A 12,764-nucleotide genomic window follows, 5' to 3' on the forward strand; every position below is an offset into this window, starting at 1 on the left:
AATATATGTATAACAGCATTAGGAAAAACAGTCACTGAAATAAATTCAAATGTGACTCATGCAGTGCTACTAAAAGGCTGATTGCCCTGTCCTGTATGATATCCATTTGTTCTTTCTTTGTTGTTTTATATAATTTGAAAAGAAAGTAATTTAGACTTTGCAATATGTATGTTCTCCAAGGTAGCCTTTGATAGTGAAAAACACATCAAATCGTAACAAAGCTTTCATGCTATATAAAAGAGTTTTAAGAGATATGTCATTTGCAAAACCAGTAATGGAAAATTTAAAACCTCCTTATAAAATTGCACAGCAAGCAGTTTTAATAATTTGGGGTCTCTTAAAAAAACAGTTCAGCTAAATCTGCTTGAATTCAGGATTTGGATTTTTAACATTAGAAAAAATGTGCATATTGAATAACTGATAGATCTGATCAAGCATTCAGGGATTTTAGGAGCACATAAAGAAACAGACTGAATTTAATCCTAACACAGAGGACTTTCTGTGGGATGTACATTAAATGCATTCCCTTATCTCTGATAGGAAGACAAAGGGGAAAAAATCCAGAAACCTTAACAAATAAAGCCAAAGTGCCTGGAAAATATGCTGCCAACTAGCAGAGGTATGCATGATTTTATAGAGACTACCAGATAGAAAGCACAGAAAGTTTCTATAAGTTGAAAGAAGAAATTTAAGCTAGGATCCCTGAAAATTAAATACCATGGCCATTTAAATCTAAAGTAGAGTGAGAGGCAGACTAAGCTGCAATAGTTTCCTTGAGCTCTTTCTTACTGTTGCATGGCTTAATATCCTCCAGAATGTTATGCAGGATATATCCACATGAGAGCAAGGGAAATAATAGTCAATTGGAAAAGTGGCAAGATAAAATGCATAAGACAGAAAATTGTTCTAAAATGTTCCTCAGAAAATGATTTTTAATATCAAAAGACATTTTCAATCTATATTTTAATTCGTTTTTCTTCTATATCTTGGGTAATTGGAATGAGGGTTTTAAAGCTTGCACATCTGTTTTAAAAATCATCCAAATATAGTTTGGAGAAAAATTCTCTCAGGTGCAGAGGGTCATCACAAGGTCTGTCTATCATTCATACCAACATCCACCCTTCATGTTTTAAGTGGTGCAGGAAAAGGCAGGTAGGAAGAAAAATTTAATTGAGGAAAATTATAGCAAAGCGTCTACTAATGCTTTGAAACACATTGCAACATATTAGTTCCTTGTTTATGAATGTACTTGGTTTGCATATTTTTCCAAAGTAATTATGATAGGTGACATCAGTGATGCTTTGCTCAATAATGCTATGCTCAATATCAAGTGAGAACTTCACCTATAACATTCTAGGATTCCTATTCATACTTAGTTGTAATTTTTTTTCCTACTATGTTCCTAATGAGATCGCACACAATGGCAACAATTAATTAATCTTTAAATTAAAGGACAATAAGTGGTTCCATATATCAGCATTTTTGGGGGCAAGAGACATCAGGTATAATTAAAAGAAGGGACAGTGGACAGGTGCAAACTTTAATTACAGATGAAATTTTCTCTAAAAAGAAATTCCATTATAAGCTCTTTAGCAACACTATCTTACTCGATTACTGCCACTCAGGTTTTGTCACATACCCACCCATAAGCAGATGTGTCCTGCATTTAGATAGTGGAAGGTGTTGGCACACAGCCAGAGGATTAAAATGCCTCAAGGTGTATCAGTTGTCAGCATGGGGACCAAGTCCAGGGATCACTGACTACCCTGAACAAAACAGCATCTCTCCTTCACAGCATTATGTAGGTGGGAGATATTCTGCAAAACAACATCAGCATTTCCAAGGGGCTCTCACAGGCAAGGACGGAGTCTCCCACAGTATCAGCATCTCAGGGAAGCCTGCAGACTTTCTAATTTGCATCACCATTTTGGTGTGGATACACCTCTTTTTCAGTGCTTTATGTTACTTTTTCAAGCACCCGCATTTTCTCTATTCGAAGAAGGGAACTGCTTCTTGAGGCTCAGTGCTCCCGTTCCTTCCCTTTTCACTGGAAGCTGGGAGCGATAATTTTATACTCTACAGTACAACTCTATTCGAAAGTAGCAATGGCTTAGACACCCAGCAAAAGGAATTTTTTCATCTCTACTCCAAAACTGATAATCAGTACCAAAGCCTGAGGGGCAAGGGCAGAGGGTTAGCCCATTCCCTGGTAGGCAGGTCGTTCTTGGGAAACGTCTTTCAGGTTCTTTTGTAGGTGATCAATCCCATTTACTATCTGTGCACTCAGAAACTCTTAAAGCTAACAGAATGCCTCTGAATTTTCAATTAAGCGCACAAAATAAGCGCACAAAATAAGTGCACAAAGCTGTAATTTCTGTTTCTATGTTTAAATTTCCTTCTGTTTATTCATGTTAATGTAATTCATGTGTTGTCTGGAAAACCAGCAAAAAGCCCCCTCAACTGTTTAAAATCTCCAAGGACATCCCTTACAAGGGGCTGTCTATAGAATAATAGGCAGTATGTGCTGAATGCCATGTCAGAAAGCAGAGACAGATCCTTAATGGTCATAATTAATGTTCATTACAATTAGTGGAAATTTTATGTATATTCCAAACAGAAGTTCTGAGAATCTCCAACATAATACCAATGCATATGAAATTTACCTTTAAGACTAGGCAAGTCTCAAGCATATGGCTTTCCAGATGATTTTTTTTAAATTTGTTTTTTCTTTCAATCTTTATTTATTTCCTTCAAACTGCAAAATTGGCTGATGGGTGATAGCTAGCATTTGTACCTAGCATTTGATACAAATAAGAATTGAGGATGTAGACTGTTCTGAGATCTGAAAAGTGACCCAAAAAACACTAAACACAAAGTAATGATAAATGGAACGCACCGAGTTGGAGAAAGTCTAGCGAGGCACGAGCAGGATTGATGGTCACTGGAAGTTATTTATAATTTTGTTAAGTCATTAGTAGTCAGATCTATTAGTGAAATTCAAAGAGTGGAAGAAGTTTAAACACCTCAGAGACCAAGGAGAAATAGATGAAAAGCACTGTGTTCTGTAACTGTATAAATAAACAAACAAACAAACAAACAAAAACAAACAAAAAAAAAGAAAAAAAAGAAAAATTAAATTTGACATAATGTATAATAATATTTGGCAGATATAATGCAAGGATGTTCATTTGATGAAGGAGATAAACCTGGTAAGTAATAATGGTTCAAGAAACACATGGGATTAACTGTGGACAGCAAAGTATTCATCAATTTGCAAACTGTAACAGCTGCCAGAAAAGGGCAGTGCAATTTTAGGCTGCCTGCACAAAAACATCATATGGTGGAGGAGGTAAGTAACAGTATCTCTACAGCTCCTATGTCATCCCAGTTAGACTACTGAATGGTGGTGGATTTGTTTTTTTTTTTTTTTGGCTACACATTATCAAAAGATACTGTGAATTTGGAAAAAGCTTTAAAGAACAGCAGCAGAAATGGTGAGTTGGCTGGAGGGATCAGTATTCTTGGGAAGAAAAGCTTATTTAAGGAGATGCCACCATCCTGAAAACTTCTTAGTTTCAAATAAAGAATTAAAGTAGCTTAAAGCCTTCTTATTCTTTCCCTTGGCTCCTGCTGCCAATCAGATTCTTTCTTTTTGCCTGGAATTTCATTCAGTTATGGGGTCTTTTTTGTAGAATTTATATTTAGTATGAATAAGAATACAAAGCAAAAGGACATTCAGGAAAAAGTTTCTGTTAAGCTCATAGTGTACATATAGTTTAATTAAACCATAAATAAAAATGAAATTGGAACTACATATATTTGATCTTCAACAGCAAGACTTAAAGCCAAATTATTTAATTACAAAAATGCACAATTAAGAGTAATGATGTGAAACTGAGAGAAGAAAATGATATTTAAATGCCAAGACTCTAGTCTCACTGCACAATTTTTTGATATTAAAAAAAGAGTGCTCCACCCTCAGAATCTGATAAAATTGAACTAAAGAAATTATACCAAAGGTACTGTTAGGATCAGTCTTGTAATGTCAACAAAGTCAGTAGGTCTTAAAACATCTCTGAGTTTGTCTGTGATTATGTAACCTTAGATGCTGCATATCATTTGTCAACTTTTACGGTGGATCTTCTTGGAGACCAGACTTCCTTCACCTCCTGTCTCGCCCACACATACACGCTCTATTCACATTTAATATATACAGCAAAGTTTTCCAAGCAACATAACAAACGTAAGCATGTTATCCATTAACATGTAATGAGGTGTATACATTTAAATCTAATTTGGTTTGGGATAGATAGATAGATAGATAGATAGATAGATAGATAGATAGATAGATAGATAGATAGATAGATAGATAGATAGATAGATAGATAGATATTTTTTTCCCAAGCTTGGGTTACAATTTGAAAATATCTAGTTTATCAAAAGTATAAGCACCAAAGGAATAAACTGTCACCAGCACTTAGTAGTTCTATTAACAAACCAAATGTTTGGCTTTTTTCTAGTGCTTTTGCTTTATTTTCCTCTATTTTCAAAAAAGATAACCAAGGTCAAAGAGTGACTGGTAACTGTAGGCTACAGTTGTCTCAAACACTAAAGAAAAATTTTAGGACCTCTTAACAGTTCTCTAAAAGGGAAATCTACCCATTTTCCTTGAGGAAATACAATATGTACATTTGCCTCTATGTATTATGGGGTGAGCAGAGCCAGGTCCAAATAATGGAGGAGCTGTGCTCCTTGACACATCAAGAATTTTGGGAGCAGCATAACTGAAACCGATGTTACCAGTCAACAGGGTCTTGGTATTACGGCAACAGTGTCCCATGTTGGTCCTCAAATCCACATTAACACCTCAAAGCATAATCATTCATGGTTTTTTTGCATCTTCTGCCCCATTGCCATCTGTTTAACCATAACATTTTAGAAGTCCCTCCCTTCCTCTCTAAGTTTTGTTCTCTACTGGAAGTCTCAGTGCTGAGCAAATATATAAGGCAGCTGGCCAAAGTGGATGGTAGGAAAAGCTGCAGTTCTAGCAATTCTTTCAGTTGTATATGTCCATTTGGGGTAATTTCAATGAAGAACAATAATTTGCTGTAGTCATTATTCAGCTTTTAAATGTGTTTGTTTCTCACAATATGTCCATGGTTGTTTTTTAAGATTGATAGTGACTTTTGTTAAGCTTAGGGAAAAGAAGATTGGGAAAAATAAAAAAGGATATTTAACTATTTCCTTTGCAAACAGTTCTAAAGAATCCCATTAAAATTACACTGCTCTCAAAAGAGTTACTGTTTTAGATTTAGAAAGTCAGTCTTTAAAGCCATAAAAAAGGGAGGTTGCTTCTGTTTCAGAGGTAAATCTCAATGCTTCCTTTACTAATCAATACCTTCTGATATCTCTATAGCATAGGAGGTAAGATTGTGAAGATATTATTTGTTCTCTGTCTTCATGTATACTCTTCAAACATACTGCATAAAATAATGTATGCACACAATAGTTTTTTTATATGTATACTTGTACATTTCTGTAAAAAACATGCACACATTATCTTACTTTTTCTGTGCTATCTCATGTCTATGGTAGAGGTTCAGTAAAAAAAGTATTCTTTAATCTGCATTGACCACTTCTTCGATGTCAAACAAATAAATGTTCCCACATTAATATGATTTTCCTAGCTAACTTTCTACTGGCCTTATGATGTATTTCCTGTGAGCTGGTTGTTTTGCTCAGCTCAGGTAAAAGGAGTTGGCAGCATGGTGTCAAGAATAAACTTTAAAAGGACTCTCTAAAAGTAATGCTTGGAAGGTATTCATTTGACCTTCGGTGACAGAGCTTATGCCTTGCAAATTGATTAATACAGATACAATATCAAATCATTTTTCATACAATTTTTTAATGTTTGTTAAATGCTGGAACAGTATGTAAACAGAGTATTTGGCATTTTTATTAGGCTGCGGAACTCAGTCATTTCCTTTGCAACAACATCTCATAAACTATTTTGACAGTCTAATAAACTATAAAAAGCTGTGGTAAAAACTGGCTCTGAATGTTATAACCGTACAAAATGGAAAGAGCAAGAGAAAACATCTATCACTGAGATTATTATCACTGTTGCCATGGCAACCTGGTTGCAATGGCAATATCTCCATGGTTCTGCTGTTTGTTATCATCTTTCTTGATTTTACATCATTGAAATTGTAGTAATTACACTCTGCCTGATGAAAAATGCATGCTGTCATGGCAACTAAGTCAAATATTCTTAATCATTTCACCTCTTCAATCTAAAATGTAATTGTTTGTCAGTAAAATAGGTTATACAGAAGGGTTCTATGGACTTATGATTTCCTTAAGTGTTTTGCAAAAATTGTGCTTTTAGGCTCAAGACCCTAAGCTAAACTAATAGTCTACAATGGTAAACAATGACTCATTAGAGAAAATAATCAGTTCCTATTAATTGTAGACTAACTGTTCTAATGTAATAGAATAATGAAATAAAAACCATATTACTTGAAAAGAGAACATTGCCAATATTGCTAGAATCTTGAAGTAAATTGTATGTGATTCAGATTCTGTATTCATTCCATTTGAACTTGTTGCCACTTCCATCTCTTGAGGATCCACCTAAAATTTAAAATACTTTTATTTTGTAATACATGTTGACTGCTCCCTCACCTCCAAAAATAAATTCAAGGCTGAAGATTTAAAACACTGTAGACAATCTAAGGGAAAATAGTAATAAACACATCAAAATTTTGAGCATTACACTAAAATTCAAATATTTTGCTTTCCCCTCTGGTCATGTACTGTACATCTTTTCAGACTGACTATAAACCAAATTTTCAAAGGGATCTCTGTCCAACCTGATAATTGGGCTAGCCGTGTTGGTACGGTAATGCACTGGGAACACTATCTTACAAAGTACCAATTGCAGGTACAAATGATGAAATTCATAAGTTTCATTTTCCAGATCATGCCTTTGTCTCCCAGAAAGCCTTTTGGTCTTCTGACTGTCATTTAAGCTGCAGGTAATTGTTACTGCATTAAACTATTATGATTAATTGCAGGGTCTGACTTGCTGAGGACTTTTTTTTCAATTGGACACATTTGACAAACTTGTTCTGTCCACTTTGCAATGAACAGAATTCTACTGATACTTACTTATCACCTGGTTTTGCCTATGTGCTCTGCTTTGTTAGTTTTTTTTTTCCAAGTCTTTTACTACTGTTCATGCACAAGCAGATGGTTCTAGTTAAGTTCAGGCACAGCGTCGAAGTTTCTGCTTCAAGCACAATTGCTTGTCCTATTGATATTTTGTATACATTGAGATTTTTTGCCATCTGGGAAACATGGAAGAACACTTCCTCAACACTCTGAATCAATTAGGGATTTGTTTGGTTTTCTTTTGTGCTGGGAATAATAGTGTGCACCCAGGCGCCCAGACCTGAATTATTTCTTCTTCAGTAAGTTCTTAATTTAAATACTTCACAAATATTAATGAACTCTTCAGAACACTTCTGTTAGAGAAGGAAACTCCGCTGATAGGTAACCAAGACACAGGGAAATAAAGAGCTTTATTCATGGCCATGAAAGAGATTATGAGATACCCTGCAGTCACACCCAGAGTTTCATTGACATCTTACCTAAAAGATCATTTTTGTTTGTGTGCCAAATCATGAACTCTTCACCCAAACAACATTTTCACTAGAATAGCTGGGATCTACCTTCTGTCTTACGTGAATCCTCTTGCAACTCCATGATACCTCTATTATGCGTGGAATTAAGGGAATTTTAGGCAAACCGTGATAAAATGACATGCCCACTGGGAATGTGCTGAGCCACTGGCAATTGTTCCCCAGTAGGGAGCATGATTTCTCCCACAAAGTCACTCAAGTTGTGCCACAACTCAAGCTGGGTAGAAAATTTCTCCTTTTGTCAAAAACATTCTACTGTTTAGCTGCTCCTTTCTCCAGAAGAAATCAAAAGCTACATATGTCCAATTTCCCCAAGAGGGAATCATGCTGTCAAGCCCCATTACCATAGGGAAAAGAAACCAAATTTAAAAAAAACAAAACCAACAATTGAAAACTAGCCACTAGAAAAGTAGAGAAATTTGCCCACTATACAAATAACTGTAGCAATTTGAAATTGTCCACCAAATGTGAATATCAGGCTATAAAGCACAATAGCCACAGGCTACTCAGTCAGTGAAGCAGTAAAAAGAGGTCAGATCCCAAAGAGCTAAAACATGGCTCACCATTCACCCTGCACTGAATTTCTGCCCCTATTGAACTTACTGTCTTAGGAGTCATAAGGACAAAGTAAAAGGGAAAAATGCATAACGATCATCAAGTGAAATATCTTTTTTTTTTCTCTTGACTGTCCTAAGGTTTTCATCCTAGACTTGAATAAGGTTCTGTCATTTGTTTTGTATTAATTTCTACATCAATTTTCTCAGTGGAACCTCCTCACATCTATTGCCAGTGGTAAGGTCTATTAAGTTACGGATGTTGCTCTTTTATTTTTAGGAAACCTAGAGCCTTGATGTCATCTGGGGTTTTCAAATGTTTCCAGATAGGCATCTTTCCATTGACTTTAATGGATTTGGCATCAGGCTGTAAAACCCTGACTTTGTTCTAAATTTTCTTTAACTAGATGTTTATTCAGGGTGCTGCTGCCTGTGCCTTAGACACCGTCAGGTCTGCTTGCTGTCCTGTGCTGCCTTTCAACTTCTTAGCTCACTAGCTGTACCATTAACAATACCACTGTGAATCGGCAGCATCTTTCATTAGTGACACTAAGCTGCAGCTTCCCTACCCACACCACAGCCTCTCTGTGGTCTCCTGCTCGGCACACTGCTTGTGGGGTTCTCCAAACCCTAAAACTCTTCATACACTTACCTGTGACTTGAGATCGGTTTTGGCCCCATGGACTGGAAACCTTAGCATAAGGAATGTAGACCTTATGGTTTAAATTATGAATTAACATTAGCCTGAAAAACAAAATAGCTGACAGGGGGGGCATTTCTTAAGCCTATATTCTGCTTTTTTTGAGCCACCAATGGAGTGGGAAGCCTAAATTCCACTGCTAAATAACACAGGAAGTCCCAGGTGAATATTCAATCACTTCTAGCAGAAATTTAGCCAGAATTAATAAAATCAGCTAATTGATTAATTAATACTTCATATCTACCCTCTCTTGCCTCCTCTACTGTTACGTAGAATTTATCCTAAACAACTTGTCATGACTGTTTACACAAAAGAAGATGTGGTCTCTGTGCAGAAGAACTTGATAGTCACATTTTAAGCTTGACCTGGGCTGGACGCAGGATCAAGACAGAAGGGTTAATACCAGTCCTCTCTCTGTGCCATAGGCCCTATATTACTAACAGATAATGGATTTTTGTTTGCTAACAAGGGAGAGGTTTGGACTGTGACAACAAAAAGGTCAGCTTTTCCCATTGAGTGCAACAAAACAGTGTTTGTGAAATTTCAGGGGGTTAAGAATTTCCATGTGGTTTTTGAGATTGGAAAATACCTGTGAAGTTTACTGTGCACAACACAAACAAGAATGTAATATTGATAGTATAGATAAGCTACAGAGTTCCACATAAGGTCAATTAGCAGGTGACTTTGGTAGCTCTGTGTTAGGAATACTCTTTTATAAGTACTTGGGAATACATTCTGTGCTCTAAATAGCATTCACTTGCTTTCCTGAAGACAAGAGGCAAGGAGTTAAGTTTTTCTTCCACAATGAAAATTACTGTTATAAAGTAGATGTACCTTGGTTTCACATTTTAGTGAATGTATATGTTATTTGAAAAAAAATTAAAAATAAATAAATTGGAAGATACTTTCATAATATGAAAAGGTTTTATCAGAATATACTCTATGATATCTTAAGGTATTTTTGATCAACAGAACAATGTAACTGTTCGACATAAGACAGGTAAATATGTGCTGAATGAGAACATAGAGCATGAAACAAAAGCAGAAAAGAAACCGAATATATCTCTGTATTTCTGGTATTTATGGAACCAGACAGATTCAGTAAGGCAATTTCCTGCAATGTATTGATAGATGAATTTTTGCTGCCCTTATTTTTCTCCTGCAATTTTGGTAAATATTATTTCTGCTGTTGCTTTCATTCTTACTGATTCTTTGCTGTTTTATTTGTATTTATACTCAGAAGCTATAAAACTAATATAGAAGTGGCTAGATTCTTTACCACAGAATGTCTTTGTGGTTACTAAGGAGCTGCACAGGCCACTGACAATAACTGTTTGTTAAGAATAAACATTACGCTACAAAGAGCTCATTTTGGAACTGTATTATTATTACTATTATTATTATGATGTCCAGATTATAGACAGTTTGTTCAAAAAGAGATCTAAAAAAAAAATATATTTCTTTGTCATCCTAGAAAGAAATATTAAATATTTCCCCAGATCCTTAAGGCAGAAATACTACTAATGTGTAGAAGTATGGGAAAGAATTTACATGGGAAAGAATTCACTTTTATCTCAGTAGATCTTTCATTTCACAATGAGACATGAGAGGTGAATTTCTATTCCTTCTTTCAAAACTTTCCCATAGTAGCCTTAAGGCTGTGTCTAATAATTCTTTTAATAAAAGTGTATTCTGTAATATAAATCCAGAACACAAACTTAGTGAAAGGTGCCTAGAGACACCCATCAATTCTTACTTCAGACAATGTAATTTTATCTTATTTAAAGATTTTCCAAATCAGTCTGGTGGGTTGGGACAACAACCAGAGGTTGTCACTGAGGTGGTGACAAATTTGCTGCATTGGAACTGGTTCTGGAAGAGATGATTCAGTTCATCATGCAGATTTTGACGTAAAAGTTGTCAGTAGACTCTGCTGAGTGACTACATAAAGCAACTCACAGATAGACATTGATACATATATTTTAATTGCAAAATAAAGTGCAGTTCATATCAACAGCAGATTCCTTCAAATGAAGAAAATCCAAGGCAATTTTTACTAATCCCACTTTACAATACCTGTAAGTCAATAGAAAATTCTGAGTGGAAAGTCTCAAATTTTGAATGTGTTGGAGGTTTTTTGGTGCTAAGCAGCAAGACTGAAATTATTATAGGATTTTTTTTGTTCTGAAGAGAATCTTCCTTGAAACAGGCTGGAAAAAGATTTCAGGCTACAGCAGCATTTTCTTCCTGGATATGCTGCCTGCCTCTTCTTTCTGGAATTTCAGAAGCCAGCTGAAGTAACTTGGTTAATCAACAATAACAGTGGCCCTTCAAGAATTGGAATGATTAGGTAGGCACAGATGCTGGTTTTTTATGAGATGGGTTCAAACATAAGTCAGAGTTTCTTGTTCTATCCAAAGCATTACTTCTCATAAAAATAATACTTTATTTGAAAAATTAAGGGCCAAGACAATAATAAAAAAATAGGCCCTGAACTAAGATTCTTAATCTGATATTTTGTATTATTTTCCCTGCAAATGACTGTGTCAACTACACCATACTTTGAGTTTCCTTAAGATGTGACAGAAGTTGAGGAGATAAAAGAAAGTATTTCTGCAGTTTTGCTCACACCACTGCCCATGTTAGTTTTCAAAGAGGGACCAAAACAGTCCAATGCAGATGATAGTCACTGACTGACCTCACCATCCCACATGGCCTTCGCTTGTATTCTTGACAGCCATTCTTTCTCAGGTATGATGCATGTCTTAGTGCTCTTCTATTTTCCTAAATATGCATAAAAAGTGTATGATCCATGGAAAATTTGATCTCCTGTCTCTCCAGGGCTGTATTTTACTAGGATACCTACTAGACAAAGTACACAGAATAGTTTTTGTAGCAATAAGTCTATAAGCAATAAGGGTATAAGTCATCTTGAACTGTAAGCTAATGGTCTGAGATGCAAAGGCTGGTGGTTAAGCTTACACATCAAAGTTCACTGTCTTCTTATGAAATAGAAGCAAGTCCCTTCACTTTTAGCATAATCTCTGCATCCCGATATAGACTGGTCTCACTTTACCTGTTTTTGAAAACAAAGAGCTTTGGAAAAGAAAACTGAAAGAAAAATGTATGTTTTTCTAAAAAGAGCTAGTTAGTGAGTCCTTCAGTATTTCCAGTATTTCAAGACAAGTTGTTTGTCTTTTCCTTTGGATTTTTTGAGGTCTGAGAGGCTTGCTTTAATTAACCAGAATTTAGCAATGGACTTAGCATACTAGAACTGATATATGGGCAGGTAGCATATCCTTTATAAGATTTAAACATCTCAAAGGTAATAATAAGACACTGGCAGAAGATAGTTGCAAATTACTTTTCCTTTCTAATTGGTAATTAGGTCTAATTAACTTTTAGTTAATATTCAATGATTTCCTTTAACAAATGGAACCCTGATGAGATCACATCTGTTAAGACCACTTGATTTGTGTCTCCATTTTCTGTGTATTTCTGTATTTCAAAATTAATTCAGCTACAGATTAAAAAAAGATCATGTATCAGCTGGAATGAAAGTATGCATTTATCTAAAGTTATCATGAGTCCAGAAAACTGAAACAGTAATTTGAAAAATAACATTGGTATGTAATCCTCAGTGCTGGGAGTGGAAAACTTGCAGAGATCAAGCTGGAAGTTTGAATATATTGGGGATTTCTTTGATATTAACTGAATTACTTTTGTGAAATAATTTAAAATATTGCTCTGATTCTTAGACCAAATGGATAGAAATTTAAAGGGTCATGTCCTCAATTACTAGCTTTG

This window comes from Lepidothrix coronata, unplaced genomic scaffold, assembly GCF_001604755.1.
Source record: "Lepidothrix coronata isolate B3197 unplaced genomic scaffold, Lepidothrix_coronata-1.0 Scaffold166, whole genome shotgun sequence".
Lineage (NCBI taxonomy): Eukaryota > Metazoa > Chordata > Aves > Passeriformes > Pipridae > Lepidothrix > Lepidothrix coronata.